Genomic DNA, 16,708 nt, shown 5'->3' on the forward strand with positions numbered 1-16,708 from the left:
AGACAAACAGATTTTGGCTTAAACAACAGGAATTTATGGGCGTGTGGCTTGAGAGGCTGGCTTCCTCCTGGAGTTGGTAGTGTCCTGGCTGGCTGGCTTGCCTTTCCTGTCACATGGCTCCTGTCTTCCTTCTCTTCCAGGAACCTACTAACCGCCAGCTTCTGGGTCCCCCATGTCTTTCACTCTGGCTTCCAGTTTCTTTCTCATCATAAGACTTTTAATAATCCAGAGTAAGAACCAACTTCATTAAGTTGGGCCACATTTTAAGTAAAAATAACACCGTTAAGAGATCCTCTTAACAGGAAAGAAGATCAAGATGAAGAACATGTCTGAATTGGGGTGCATAATTCAAATACACAGGAAAGCACTCCCAGGGAAGAAAGAGTCAGCTTTGGATGTTTGCCAGGTGCAACCACCAGGCCTCAGAGCTGGAAGCTGTCCAGTTAGGGAGGTAAGGACTTCGCTATGCTCTTACTTTCTTCCTCCACTAACCCCCTGATGGGACTCCCAGAGAGGGAATCATCAGCCGTCTCTTGGAGGAGTGGGGAGGAGTTGAGCAGCCTGGATGGCAAAAAATAATCTCTTTGGCTTGTAAAGCCCATCCAAAGTACCATTTGGATCTGTGCTGTTCAATGTGGTAGCAGCATTTTTGGCTATTAAGCACTTGAGTACTGGCTGGTCCAAACTGAGATATATTCTGGATTTCAAAGACTTGCCATGGAAAAGAATGTTAACTATCTCAATAATTATATATTGATTACATATTGAAATAATGATTTATTTAGATTTTTAACACCTTTTTTATTGTGAACTTTAACATATATACATAACAATGATAATTTCAAAGTACAATTTAACAAGTAATTAACGAACAAAGAAAGAATGTCACAGTTCCACAACTTCAGCTATTTCCATCATTGTAAAACATACCATACATACAGAAAGGTGTTAACTTTCAATGTGCAGCTCAACAAGCAGTTACATAGGTAATTCCAAAAGCTGTTATGGGTTACAGTTCCACAGTTTCAGTTATTTCCTTATTATGCAACATAGGGTATAGACAGAAAGGTGAAGACTTTCAAAGCACAATTCAATGAGTAGCTATAGAGCAAATTTCAAAGGAGGTTATAGGTTACAGTTCCACTACGTCATTCACCTCCTTCCAGCTAGTCCAACACCCCAGCATCGAAATATACATATATATTTATATAAAGTTTCAGTATTCATAGACCTTTGTTAAATCTTATCGTGTTTGTTGCCACCCCTTCCTCTAACTTAATCTTTTTCTCCATCTTCATTGGTGTCTAGGCAGTGAGCACCCTAACTTGTTCATATGGAAAGGGGGTGTCGACAGTATGGGGAAGGGGGCTGCATCTGATTGTTGTTCTTAAAGAGGCTGTTGCCTCTAGGTTTTAGGACACTAAAACATATGAACACTCTGATGGATTGAAGTTTCTGAGAGAAAAAACTTAGTGAGTGAATCTTTTATAGACTCTCACGTGGGGACCTAGGTATTTGGGGACTACTTTTGGTAAGGGCATGGCATACCATGGCCATTTGGGATGTCTAGCTGGAGCTTGCATAAGAGAAACCCCCAGGATAGCCTCTTGACTCTATTTGGGATCTCTCAGCCACTGTGACCTCTGCATGTTACCTACCTTTTTTCCCCCTTCTGGTCAAGTAGGCATTTTCAATCCCTCACTGACTGGGCCAGGCTCATTCCTGGGAGTCATGTCCCAAATTGCCAGGGAGATTCATTCCCTGGGGAGTCATGTCCCTTGTGGGGAGTTGGGGGGAGTTTAATGAATTTATTTATCGAGTTAGGCTTAGAGAAAGGCCACATCTGAGCAACAAAAGAGGCTCTCTGGAGGTGCCTCTTAGGCATAATTATAGGAGGACTCAGCCTCCATTTACATCCCTAAGTTTCACAACAGCAAGCCTCAAGTTGAGGGCTCATTTTATTAGGTAGTGGGTCCCTAATTTCACTTAATATATATTCTATCTCAAGATAAATGGTCAGTTTCTTACATTATCTTCACTTAGTTGTACACTCATCATTACTCTCAACTTTAAACAATTATCATAACATAATACATCCCAGAGCTCTTATCAGCTGCTAATTATTCATCCCTAGTATTAGAGTAGTGTTGGTAAGATATTTCTGTTAAATACAGTCTATAATATGTAATGGGTAGTTTTTCCATATACCACTCTGTTGTTAACCTTCTGCACCAGTGTCATGCCTTATAAATATATCATGCTAACATGTATTTAGGTTTGTGGTGCTACTCTGTGGGTTACATGCCTTTAAACAACCATTTACAAATGTTTTTCTTCAATGCATCACTTAAACCTTGAAGACATAATGTTGAGTGAAATAAGCCAGACACAAAAGGAGAGATATTCTATGTTACCACTAATGTGAACTCCATGAAAAATATAAAATAAGTGTCTTATAATGTAGAATATAGGGGACCTAGAGATAGACAAAATTATTGACAGGGAAATGATAATCTAATATGTACAGATATGATAATGAGGATGAACTTAATGGTATGGGAATGGTCAGGTGTGATTGTGGTTCATTAAGGGGATTATATCCATGTTGTCATATGTTTCATGACCTTGTTCCTTCTTACTGCCGTGTAGTATTGCATCATATGTATATACCACATTTTTTTTACCCAGTCATCTGTTGAAGGACATTTAGATTGTTTTCATCTCTTGGTAATTGTGAACAATGCCACTATGAACACTGGTGTGCAAATATCTGTTCATATCACTGCTTTCAGATCTTCTGGGCATATACCAAAAAGTGAAATTGCTGGATCGTAGGGTAACTCAATATCTAGTTTTCTGAGGAACCGCCAAACTGTCTTCCAGAGTGGCTGTACCATTACACAGTCCCACCAGCAATGAACAAGAGTTCCAATTTCTCCACATCCTCTCCAGCATTTATTATTTCCTGTTTGTTTAATGACAACCATTCTTACTGGTGTGAGATGATATCTCTTTGTGGTCTTGATTTGCATCTCCTTAATAGCTAGTGAAGATGAACATCTCTTCATGTGTTTTTTAGCCATTTGTATTTCCTCCTTGGAGAAATGTCTTTTCATATCTTTTGCCCATTTTAAAATTGGACTGTTTATACTACTGTTATTGAATTGTAGGATTTCTTTATATATGCAAGGTATCATTCTCTTATCAGATACGTGGTTTCCAAATATTTTATCCCATTGAGTTGGCTGCCTCTTCACCTTTTTGACAAATTTCTTTGCAGTACAGAAGCTTTAGATCTTCAGGAGTTCTCATTTATCTATGTTTTTCTTTCATTGTTTGCACTTTTGGTGTAAGGTTTAAGCAACGACCTCCTAATACTAGGTCTTGAAGATGTTTCCCTACATTATCTTCTAGGAATTTTATGGTACCATCTCTTATATTGAGGTCTTTGATCCACTTTGAGTTAATTTTTGTATTGGGTGTGAGGTAGGGGTCTCTTTCATTCTTTTGGATATGGATATCCAGTTCTCCCAGCCCCATTTGTGGAAGAGACCATTGTGTCCCAGTTCAGTGGATTTGGGGGCCTTATCAAAAATCAGTGGACTGTAGATCTGGGGTCTATTTCCAAAGTCTCAATTTGATTCCATTGATAAATATGTTTATCTTTGTGCCAATACCATGCTGTTTTGACTACTGTGGCTTTATAGTAGGGTTCAAAGTCGGGAAGTATAAGTCCTCCCACTTTGTTTTTCTTTTTTAGAATATTTTCAGCAATTTGAGGCCCCTTTTCCTTCCAAATAAATTTGATATCTAGCTTTCCCAACTCTGCAAAGTAGGTTGTTGGAATTTTTATTGGTATTGCACTGAATCTGTAGGTGATTTTGGGTAGGACTGACATCTTAATGACATTTAGCCTTCCTATCTATGAACAAGGAATCTCTCTCCATCTCTTTAGGTTCCCTTTTATTTCTTTTAGTTAAGTTATGTAATTTCTGTGTAGAGGTTTTTACATACTTGGTTAAGTTTATTTCTAGGTACTTGATTTTTTTAGTTGCTATTGTGAATGGGATCTTTTTCTTGAGTGTCTCTTCAGTTAGGTCATTTCTAGTGTATAGGAACATTACTGACTTATGTGCAGTAATCTTGTATTCTGCCACTTTGCTGAATTTGTTTATTAGCTCTGGATGCTTTTTTAATGTGGCTTCTAGAAAATTTAAGATTAATTATGTGGCTAGTATTCTATTTCTACTGGTCCTTGCTGGTTTAGACCACTGAATGAGTTCTCTTTAGTTTTAAAATTACTCTAAGATTTTTCAAACATGTTTCATCACAAGTTTCACAACTTACTCAAAATATGACATTCTCAGCCAGACAAATTCTTTTGGCTAAATGGGTGGTCAACAGATGACAAACTCAGAGAGGAAAATGCCATTGCGAACTCCAGTAACATCTGTGTTTTGACTGAATATCTGCCACCATATGATGTCCAAGTCTGATCTAGAGCTCACAAAATTATATCACAGCACAAGTCAGGATAAAGTGAAATGAAAATAGCACACACTAATGTGTACATGAGAAATGGAGTGAACCTTTGATTAGCAAATTGTAGCACACTTCCAGATACTTATCCTTGTTCCAATATCTGATTTTAAAAATTGACAAAAAGCAAATGTGTACTCTATGGCTAGCAAATACACTTTATTTGTCTCATATACATAGGCTCTGAAGTTCATGGAGTTTTTCTCTGCCTTTACATGTCCTTCCTTCCACGTGTCCCTGACTGCAGGGCTTTTTGGTAACCAGGGAGGCTGCCCCGAATGTGTCCATCTCGTGCTGGAATATTGAGTGAAAGATGAAGCTCTCCATAATCATGTGGCTCATCAAACTCCATTTCACAAGTTGCCACAGATGTTGGGGAAGCATTGCTTCAAGGAGAAGTTAATGTCTCAGAAGCTGAGTAAAGAGTCTTGTCCTACTCCAACTTTTTACAATATCAGGAAGGCAGAATGGGTAGGAGAGAATTTCCAGAACAGACGGTGGAGTAGGGAGCTGCAGGACTTACTCCTCCTCCAAAAGCAGCTAATGGACAGACAGAAACTGTCTGAAATAATGGTTCTGGGGCTCCAGAGGCCAGGGGAGCACTGTACAGTATCCAGGAAAGAGAAGTATTGGGAAGGTGAGAAGCTGTGAGAAAAAAAAATGATTGAATAGTGCTGATGCAGAGGCCAGTGCCCATCCTCAAGTCATGCAGCCTCGGTACAGTCTGTGGCTGGCTCTGCAGACAGAAAGAGATGCTTAGGTCTTCCTCCTCAGAAATGGGGTGGGGGTGGGTGGGGCTGAGTGCCGAGCGTGGCTTCTGATTAGCAAGTTTGGAATGTCAGGTCCCAGCTCTGAGTTGCAGTTCTAGCCCGTACTGGACAGGATTCCCCATGGATATTGTTTCAACACTGCCCCTGCCAGGAGTGGGGACTGTGGAGGCTGGGAAAACACACTCCCTCCTTAGGGCTGTAGGGAATAGTTTGCTGAAAAGTATCATCTGCTGGGCAGGCCAGGAAAGAGCAGCTTTGGGGAGCTGAACAAAAAATGGAACTGGTCTTCACCGCCTTCATGGGCCGCTGGCCTTGTTTTGATCAGTTAAACATAGGCAATTCTAAAGATCTAAAATAAGTTGAAACAATGTCAAAGAAAAGCCTTAACTCAAAGCCAATCAAAAATAAAACCCTAGGCAAGAAGGAGAAATTGACCTTCAGAGTAAACTCATCAAGATAATCATATGCCTAGATATCAGTGTGCCAGTTTGAATGTATTATGTCCCCCAAACGCCATTATCTTTGATGTAACCTTGTATGGGCAGATGTTATCAGGGTTGATCAGACTGTAATTCTTTGAGTGTTTCTTTGGAATGCACCCCACCCAGCTGTGGATGATGACTCTGACTGGATAATTTCCATGGAGGTGCTGCTCTACCCATCCAGGGTGGGTTTAAGTTGATCAGTGGAGCCATATAAATGAGCTGACATAACAGAAGGAACTCAATGCAGCTGTGAGTGATGTTTTGAAGAGGAGCTGCAGCCAAGAGGGACACTTTGAAGAAAGCACAGGAGCTGCAGTTGAGAGACATTTTGAAGACGGCCGTTGAAAGCAGACTCTTGCTCTAGAGAAGCTGAGAGAGGACAAATATCCCAAGTGCAACTAAGAGTCACATTTTTGAGGAACTGCAGTCTATAGAGGAACGTCCTGGGAGAAAGCCATTTTGAAACCAGAACTTTGCAGCAGCTGCCAGCCACATGCCTTGCCAACTAACAGAGGTTTTCCGGACACCATTGGCCATCCTCTAGTGAAGGTACCCGATTGCTGATGTGTTACCTTGGACACTTTATGGCCTTAAGACTGTAACTGTGTAACCAAATAAACCCCCTTTTATAAAAGCCAATCCATCTCTGGTGTTTTGCATTCCATTAGCATTAGCAAACTAGAACAATCAGCAAAAAATTACAAGCCATACTAAGAAACAGGAAGATGTGGCCCATTCAAAGGGACAAATTAAAAAGTTGAGAAGACATCAAATTTGGAACAACTAATCAAAGACGTTCAAACACATCCCCTAAATCAATTCAAGGAAATGGAGAAAAATATGACTAAAGACATAAAAGTTATTAAGAATTCACTGGGTGAGCATAAAGAAGAATACGAAGACATGCAAGGAAATATAACAGAACTTATGGAAATGAAAGGTGCAATAGAAGAGATTAAAAATACACTAGAGACATACAATAGGCCAAAGAAAGAATCAGCAAACTAGAAGACACCACATCTGAAATTTTACAGACTGAAGAACAGATAGAGAAAATAATGGAAAAAACTGAGCAGGGTCTCAGGGATTCAAATGACAGCACTAAGCAAGCAAATGTATGCATCATAGGTTCCCAGAAAAGAAAAGAAGGGAAGGGGGGCAGAAAGAATATTTGAGGGAAAAATGGGTTAAAATTTCCCAACTTATATGAAAGACTTAAATACATGTCCATGAAGTACAGTGTACCCCAAACAGAGTAAATCCTAATATACCCACTCCAAAGACAGACAAATCAGAATGGCAAATGCCAAAGATAAAGAGAGAATTCTGAAAGCAGCAAGAGAAAAGCAAGGGACCTGCAACAACATTATGTGCCAATTTCTCATCAGAAACCATGGTGGCAAGAAGGCAGTCGTATTCTATATTTTAAGAGACTAAAAGAGAAACACTGCCAGTCAAGAATTCTTTATCCATAAAATTGTCCTTCAGAAATGAAAGAGAGTTTAAAATATTTACAGATAAACAGAAATGGAGAGAGTTTGTTAACAAGAGTTCTGTACTACAAGAAATAATAAAGGGAATCCTGCAGGCTGAAAGGAAAAAACAGTTCAGGGGGGCTTGGAGGAGCATGTAAAGATGAAGATTATGAATAAGGGTAACTAAAAGGGTAAAAAAGAGAGACAAAAATAAGATGTGACATATAAAAGCCAAAAGATAAAATGGGTGAAGTAAGTACTGACTTTACAGTAATAACATTTAATGTTAATGGATTAAATTCCCTAATCAAAAGACAAAAATTAGCAGAATGGATAAAAAAATATGATCTATCTGCTGTGTACAAGAGACTCAACTTATTTTCAAGGACACAAATAGGTTGAAAAAAGATGTTCCATGCAAACAGTAATCACAAAAGAGATGGGGTAGCTATAATATCAGACAAAATAGACTTTAAATGCACAACTATTATAAGAGACAAAGAAAAACACTATATATTAATGAAAGAGGCAATCCACCAAGAAGAAATAACAGTCATAAATATTTATACACCTAACCAGGGTGCCCCAAAATACATGAGGTAAACACTGACAAAACTGAAGGGAGAAACAGAAGTCTCTACAACAATAGTTGTAGACTTCAATACACAGCTCTTATCAATAGACAGAACATCTAGACAAAGGATCAATAAGGAAACAGAGAATTTGAATAATATAATAAGTGAACTAGACCTAACAGACATATACAGAACATTGCACCCCCCAAAACAGCAGGATATACATTTTTCTCAAGTGCACATGGATCATTCTCCAGGATAGACCACATGCTGGGGCACAGAACAGGTCTCAATACATTTAAAAAGACTGAAATTATACAAAGACCTTCTCTGACCATAAAGGAATGAAGCTGAAAATCAACAAAAGGTGGAGAACTGGAAAATTCACAAATATATGGAAGTTAAACAACACACTCTTAAACAAGTGGTGAGTCAAAGAAGAAATAGCAAGAGGAATCAGAAGATATTTTCCGATGAATGAAAATGAGAACACAACATATCAAAACTTATGGGATGGAGGCGGGGCAAGATGGCAGACTGGTGAGCTGTATGTTTTAGTTACTCCTCCAGGAAAGTAGGTAAAAAGCCAGGAACTGCGTGGACTGGACACCACAGAGCAATCTGTCTTTGGGCATACTTCATACAACACTCATGAAAACGTGGAACTGCTGAGATCAGCGAAATCTGTAAGTTTTTGCGGCCAGGGGACCCGCGCCCCTCCCTGCCAGGCTCAGTCCCGGGGGAGGAGGGGCTGTCAGCTCCAGGAAGGAGAAGGGAGAATTGCAGTGGCTGCTCTTACCGGAAACTCATTCTACTGATTCAAACTCCAACCATAGATAGACTGAGGCCAGACACCAGAGACTCTGAGAGCAGCCAGCCCAGCAGAGAGGAGACAGGCATAGAAAAAAAACAACACGAAAAACTCCAAAATAAAAGCAGAGGATTTTTGGAGTTCTGGTGAACACAGAAAGGGGAAGGGCGGAGATCAGGCCTTGAGGCGCATATGCAAATCCCGAAGCAAGGCTGATCTCTCTGCCCTGGGCACTTTTCCTTAATGGCCCTGGTTGCTTTGTCTATTAGCATTTCAATAACCCATTAGATCTCTGAGGAGGGCCGTTTTTTTTTTTTTTTTTTTTTTTTTTTTTTTTTTTTTAAATCCTTTTTGCTTTTTCTAAAACAATTACTCTAAGAAGCTCAATACAGAAAGCTTCAAAGAATTGAAATTTGGGCACGTCAAGTCAAGAGCAGAACTAAGAGAGCTCTGAGACAAAAGGCAATAATCCAGTGGCTGAGAAAATTCACTAAACAACACAACTTCCCAAGAAAAGGGGGGTGTCTGCTCACAGCCACCATCCTGGTGGACAGGAAACACTCCTGCCCATCGCCAGCCCCATAGCCCAGAGCTGCCCCAGACAACCCAGTGTGACGGAAGTGCTTCAAATAACAGGCACACACCACAAAACTGGGCGTGGACATTAGCCTTCCCTGCAACCTCAGCTGAATGTCCCAGAGCTGGGAAGGGGGAGCAGTGTGAATTAACAGAGCCCCATTCAGCCATCATTTGAGCAGACTGGGAGCCTCCCAACACAGCCCAGCAGCCCAGAACTGCCCTGGGGGGACGGCACTCACCTGCGACATAGCACAGTCATCCCTCAACAGAGGACCCGGGGTGCACAGCCTGGAAGAGGGGCCCACTTGCAAGTCTCAGGAGCCATACGCCAATACCAAAGACTTGTGGGTCAGTGGCAGAGACAAACTGTGGCAGGACTGACCTGAAGGATTAGACTATTGCAGTAGCTTTAAAACTCTAGGATCAGCAGGGAGATTTGATTGTTAGGGCCACCCCCCCTCCCCGACTGCCCAGAAACACGCCCCACATACAGGGCAGGCAACACCAACTACACACGCAAGCTTGGGACACCAATTGGGCCCCACAAGACTCACTCCCCCACTCACCAAAAAGGCTAAGCAGGGGAGATCTGGCTTGTGGAGAACAGGTGTCTCGTGGACGCCACCTGCTGGTTACTTAGAGAAAGTGTACTCCACGAAGCTGTAGATCTGATAAATTAGAGATAAGGACTTCAACTGGTCTACAAACCCTAAAAGAACCCTATCAAGGTCAGCAAATGCCACGAGGCCAAAAACAACAGAAAATTATAAAGCATATGAAAAAACCAGACGATATGGATAACCCAAGCCCAAGCACCCAAATCAAAAGACCAGAAGAGACACACCTAGAGCAGCTACTCAAAGAACTAAAGATGAACAATGAGACCCTAGTACGGGATATGAAGGAAATCAAGAAGACCCTAGAAGAGCATAAAGAAGACATTGCAAGACTAAATAAAAAAATGGATGATCTTATGGAAATTAAAGAAACTGTTGACCAAATTAAAAAGATTCTGGACACTCATAGTACAAGACTAGAGGAAGTTGAACAACGAATCAGTGACCTGGAAGATGACAGAATGGAAAATGAAAACATAAAAGAAAGAATGGGGAAAAAAATTGAAAAACTCGAAATGGACCTCAGGGATATGATAGATAATATGAAACGTCCGAATATAAGACTCATTGGTGTCCCAGAAGGGGAAGAAAAGGGTAAAGGTCTAGGAAGAGTATTCAAAGAAATTGTTGGGGAAAACTTCCCAAACCTTCTAAACAACATAAATACACAAATCATAAATGCTCAGCGAACTCCAAATAGAATAAATCCAAAAAAACCCACTCCGAGACATATACTGATCACACTGTCAAACATAGAAGAGAAGGAGCAAGTTCTGAAAGCAGCAAGAGAAAAGCAATTCACCACATACAAAGGAAACAGCATAAGACTAAGTAGTGACTACTCAGCAGCCACCATGGAGGCGAGAAGGCAGTGGCACGATATATTTAAAATTCTGAGTGAGAGGAATTTCCAGCCAAGAATACTTTATCCAGCAAAGCTCTCCTTCAAATTTGAGGGAGAGCTTAAATTTTTCACAGACAAAGAAATGCTGAGAGAATTTGCTAACAAGAGACCTGCCCTACTGGAGATACTAAAGGGAGCCCTACAGATAGAGAAACAAAGACAGGACAGAGAGACTTGGAGAAAGGTTCAGTACTAAAGAGATTCGGTATGGGTACAATAAAGGATATTAATAGAGAGAGGGAAAAATATGGCAAACATAATCCAAAGGATAAGATGGCCGATTCAAGAAATGCCTTCACGGTTTTAACGTTGAATGTAAATGGATTAAACTCCCCAATTAAAAGATATAGATTCGCAGAATGGATCAAAAAAAATGAACCATCAATATGTTGCATACAAGAGACTCATCTTAGACACAGGGACACAAAGAAACTGAAAGTGAAAGGATGGAAAAAAGTATTTCATGCAAGCTACAGCCAAAAGAAAGCAGGTGTAGCAATATTAATCTCAGATAAAATAGACTTCAAATGCAGGGATGTTTTGAGAGACAAAGAAGGCCACTACATACTAATAAAAGGGGCAATTCAGCAAGAAGAAATAACAATCGTAAATGTCTATGCACCCAATCAAGGTGCCACAAAATACATGAGAGAAACTTTGGCAAAACTAAAGGAAGCAATTGATGTTTCCACAATAATTGTGGGAGACTTCAACACATCACTCTCTCCTATAGATAGATCAACCAGACAGAAGACCAATAAGGAAATTGAAAACCTAAACAATCTGATAAATGAATTAGATTTAACAGACATCTACAGGACATTACATCCCAAATCACCAGGATACACATACTTTTCTAGTGCTCACGGAACTTTCTCCAGAATAGATCATATGCTGGGACATAAAACAAGCCTCAATAAATTTAAAAAGATTGAAATTATTCAAAGCACATTCTCTGACCACAATGGAATACAATTAGAAGTCAATAACCATCAGAGACTTAGAAAATTCACAAATACCTGGAGGTTAAACAACACACTCCTAAACAATGAGTGGGTTAAAGAAGAAATAGCAAGAGAAATTGCTAAATATATAGAGACGAATGAAAATGAGAACACAACATACCAAAACCTATGGGATGCAGCAAAAGCAGTGCTAAGGGGGAAATTTATAGCACTAAACGCATATATTAAAAAGGAAGAAAGAGCCAAAATCAAAGAACTAATGGATCAACTGAAGAAGCTAGAAAATGAACAGCAAACCAATCCTAAACCAAGTACAAGAAAAGAAATAACAAGGATTAAAGCAGAAATAAATGACATAGAGAACAAAAAAACAATAGAAAGGATAAATATCACCAAAAGTTGGTTCTTTGAGAAGATCAACAAGATTGACAAGCCCCTAGCTAGACTGACAAAATCAAAAAGAGAGAAGACCCATATAAACAAAATAATGAATGAAAAAGGTGACATAACTGCAGATCCTGAAGAAATTAAAAAAATTATAAGAGGATATTATGAACAACTGTATGGCAACAAACTGGATAATGTAGAAGAAATGGACAATTTCCTGGAAACATATGAACAACCTAGACTGACCAGAGAAGAAATAGAAGACCTCAACCAACCCATCACAAGCAAAGAGATCCAATCAGTCATCAAAAATCTTCCCACAAATAAATGCCCAGGGCCAGATGGCGTCACAGGGGAATTCTACCAAACTTTCCAGAAAGAACTGACACCAATCTTACTCAAACTCTTTCAAAACATTGAAAAAAATGGAACACTACCTAATTCATTTTATGAAGCTAACATCAATCTAATACCAAAACCAGGCAAAGATGCTACAAAAAAGGAAAACTACCGGCCAATCTCCCTAATGAATATAGATGCAAAAATCCTCAACAAAATACTTGCAAATCGAATCCAAAGACACATTAAAAAAATCATACACCATGACCAAGTGGGGTTCATTCCAGGCATGCAAGGATGGTTCAACATAAGAAAAACAATCAATGTATTACAACACATTAAAAACTCGAACGGGAAAAATCAATTGATCATCTCAATAGATGCTGAAAAAGCATTTGACAAAATCCAACATCCGTTTTTGATAAAAACACTTCAAAAGGTAGGAATTGAAGGAAACTTCCTCAACATGATAAAGAGCATATATGAAAAACCCACAGCCAGCATAGTACTCAATGGTGAGAGACTGAAAGCCTTCCCTCTAAGATCAGGAACAAGACAAGGATGCCCGCTGTCACCACTGTTATTCAACATTGTGCTGGAAGTGCTAGCCAGGGCAATCCGGCAAGACAAAGAAATAAAAGGCATCCAAATTGGAAAAGAAGAAGTAAAACTGTCATTGTTTGCAGATGATATGATCTTATATCTAGAAAACCCTGAGAAATCAACGATACACCTACTAGAGCTAATAAACAAATTTAGCAAAGTAGCGGGATACAAGATTAATGCACATAAGTCAGTAATGTTTCTATATGCTAGAAATGAACAAACTGAAGAGACACTCAAGAAAAGATACCATTTTCAATAGCAACTAAAAAATCAAGTACCTAGGAATAAACTTAACCAAAGATGTAAAAGACCTATACAAAGAAAACTACATAACTCTACTAAAAGAAATAGAAGGGGACCTTAAAAGATGGAAAAATATTCCATGTTCATGGATAGGAAGGCTAAATGTCATTAAGATGTCAATTCTACCCAAACTCATCTACAGATTCAATGCAATCCCAATCAAAATTCCAACAACCTACTTTGCAGACTTGGAAAAGCTAGTTATCAAATTTATTTGGAAAGGGAAGATGCCTCGAATTGCTAAAGACACTTTAAAAAAGAAAAACGAAGTGGGAGGACTTACACTCCCTGACTTTGAAGCTTATTATAAAGCCACAGTTGCCAAAACAGCATGGTACTGGCACAAAGATAGACATATAGATCAATGGAATCGAATTGAGAATTCAGAGATAGACCCTCAGATCTATGGCCGACTGATCTTTGATAAGGCCCCCAAAGTCACCGAACTGAGCCATAATGGTCTTTTCAACAAATGGGGCTGGGAGAGTTGGATATCCATATCCAAAAGAATGAAAGAGGACCCCTACCTCACCCCCTACACAAAAATTAACTCAAAATGGACCAAAGATCTCAATATAAAAGAAAGTACCATTAAACTCCTAGAAGATAATGTAGGAAAACATCTTCAAGACCTTGTATTAGGAGGCCACTTCCTAGACTTTACACCCAAAGCACAAGCAACAAAAGAGAAAATAGATAAATGGGAACTCCTCAAGCTTAGAAGTTTCTGCACCTCAAAGGAATTTCTCAAAAAGGTAAAGAGGCAGCCAACTCAATGGGAAAAAATTTTTGGAAACCATGTATCTGACAAAAGACTGATATCTTGTATATACAAAGAAATCCTACAACTCAGTGACAATAGTACAGACAGCCCAATTATAAAATGGGCAAAAGATATGAAAAGACAGTTCTCTGAAGAGGAAATACAAATGGCCAAGAAACACATGAAAAAATGTTCAGCTTCACTAGCTATTAGAGAGATGCAAATTAAGACCACAATGAGATACCATCTAACACCGGTTAGAATGGCTGCCATTAAACAAACAGGAAACTACAAATGCTGGAGGGGATGTGGAGAAATTGGAACTCTTATTCATTGTTGGTGGGACTGTATAATGGTTCAGCCACTCTGGAAGTCAGTCTGGCAGTTCCTTAGAAAACTAGAGATAGAGCTACCATTCGATCCAGCGATTGCACTTCTCGGGATATACCCGGAAGATCGGAAAGCAGTGACACGATCAGATATCTGCACGCCAATGTTCATAGCAGCATTATTCACAATTGCCAAGAGATGGAAACAACCCAAATGTCCATCAACAGATGAGTGGACAAATAAAATGTGGTATATACACACGATGGAATACTACGCGGCAGTAAGAAGGAACGATCTGGTGAAACATATGACAACATGGATGAACCTTGAAGACATAATGCTGAGCGAAATAAGCCAGGCACAAAAAGAGAAATATTATATGCTACCACTAATGTGAACTTTGAAAAATGTAAAACAAATGGTTTATAATGTAGAATGTAGGGGAACTAGCAGTAGAGAGCAGTTAAGGAAGGGGGAACAATAATCCAAGAAGAACAGATAAGCTATTTAACGTTCTGGGGATGCCCAGAAATGACTATGGTCTGTTAATTTCTGATGGATGTAGTAGGAACAAGTTCACTGAAATGTTGCTATATTATGTAACTTTCTTGGGGTAAAGTAGGAACATGTTGGAAGTTAAGCAGTTATCTTAGGTTAGTTGTCTTTTTCTTACTCCCTTGCTATGGTCTCTTTGAAATGTTCTTTTATTGTATGTTTGTTTTCTTTTTAACTTTTTTTTTCATACAGTTGATTTGAAAAAAGAAGGGAAAGTTAAAAAAAAAAAAAAAGAAAAAAGACAAACAAGGAAAAAAAAAAAAAAAAAAAACGATGTAGTGCCCCCTTGAGGAGCCTGTGGAGAATGCAGGGGTATTCGCCTACCCCACCTCCATGGTTGCTAACATGACCACAGACATAGGGGACTGGTGGTTTGATGGGTTGAGCCCTCTACCATAAGTTTTACCCTTGGGAAGACGGTTGCTGCAAAGGAGAGGCTAGGCCTCCCTGTATTTGTGCCTAAGAGTCTCCTCCTGAATGCCTCTTTGTTGCTCAGATGTGGCCCTCTCTCTCTGGCTAAGCCAACTTGAAAGGTGAAATCACTGCCCTCCCCCCTACGTGGGATCAGACACCCAGGGAAGTGAATCTCCCTGGCAACGTGGAATATGACTCCCGGGGAGGAATGTAGACCCGGCATCGTGGGATGGAGAACATCTTCTTGACCAAAAGGGGGATGTGAAAGGAAATGAAATAAGCTTCAGTGGCAGAGAGATTCCAAAATGAGCCGAGAGATCACTCTGGTGGGCACTCTTACGCACACTTTAGACAACCTTTTTTAGGTTCTAAAGAATTGGGGTAGCTGGTGGTGGATACCTGAAACTATTAAACTACAACCCAGAACCCATGAATCTCGAAGACAGTTGTATAAAAATGTAGCTTATGAGGGGTGACAGTGGGATTGGGAATGCCATAAGGACCAAACTCCACTTTGTCTAGTTTATGGATCGATGTGTAGAAAAGTAGGGGAAGCAAACAAACAGACAAAGGTACCTAGTGTTCTTTTTTACTTCAATTGCTCTTTTTCACTCTAATTATTATTCTTGTTATTTTTGTGTGTGTGCTAATGAAGGTGTCAGGGATTGATTTAGGTGATGAATGTACAACTATGTAATGGTACTGTAAACAATCGAAAGTACAATTTGTTTTGTATGACTGTGTGGTATGTGAATGTATCTCAATAAAATGATTAAAAAAAAAAAAAAAAATTAAAAAAAAAAAAAAAAAAAAAAAAAAAAAAAAAAAAAAACTTATGGGATGCAGTGAAAGCAGTGCCAAGAGGGAAATTTATAGCCCTAAACATCTACATTAAAGAAGAAGAAAAAGCCAAAATCAGAGACCTAACTGCACACCTGGAGGAACTAGAAAAAGAACAGCAAACTAATCCCAAAGCAAGCAGAAGGAAAGAAATAATAAAGATTAGAGCAGAAATACATGGAATTGAGAACAAAAAACAATAGAGAGAATAAACAAAATCAAATGTTGTTTCTTTGATAAAATCAATAAAATTGACAAACCCTTAGCCAGTCTGACAAAGAAGAGAAAGATGATGCAAATAAATAAAATCAGAAATGAGAAGAGGGACCTCACTACTGATCCCACAGAAATAAAAAACATCACAAGAGGATACTATGAACGGCTGTATGCCAAAAATTATACAACTTAGATGACATAGACTAATTCCTAGAAACACATGAACAAGCTACAC

This window comes from Choloepus didactylus, chromosome 5 (assembly GCF_015220235.1).
Source record: "Choloepus didactylus isolate mChoDid1 chromosome 5, mChoDid1.pri, whole genome shotgun sequence".
NCBI classification, from domain to species: Eukaryota; Metazoa; Chordata; class Mammalia; order Pilosa; family Megalonychidae; genus Choloepus; species Choloepus didactylus.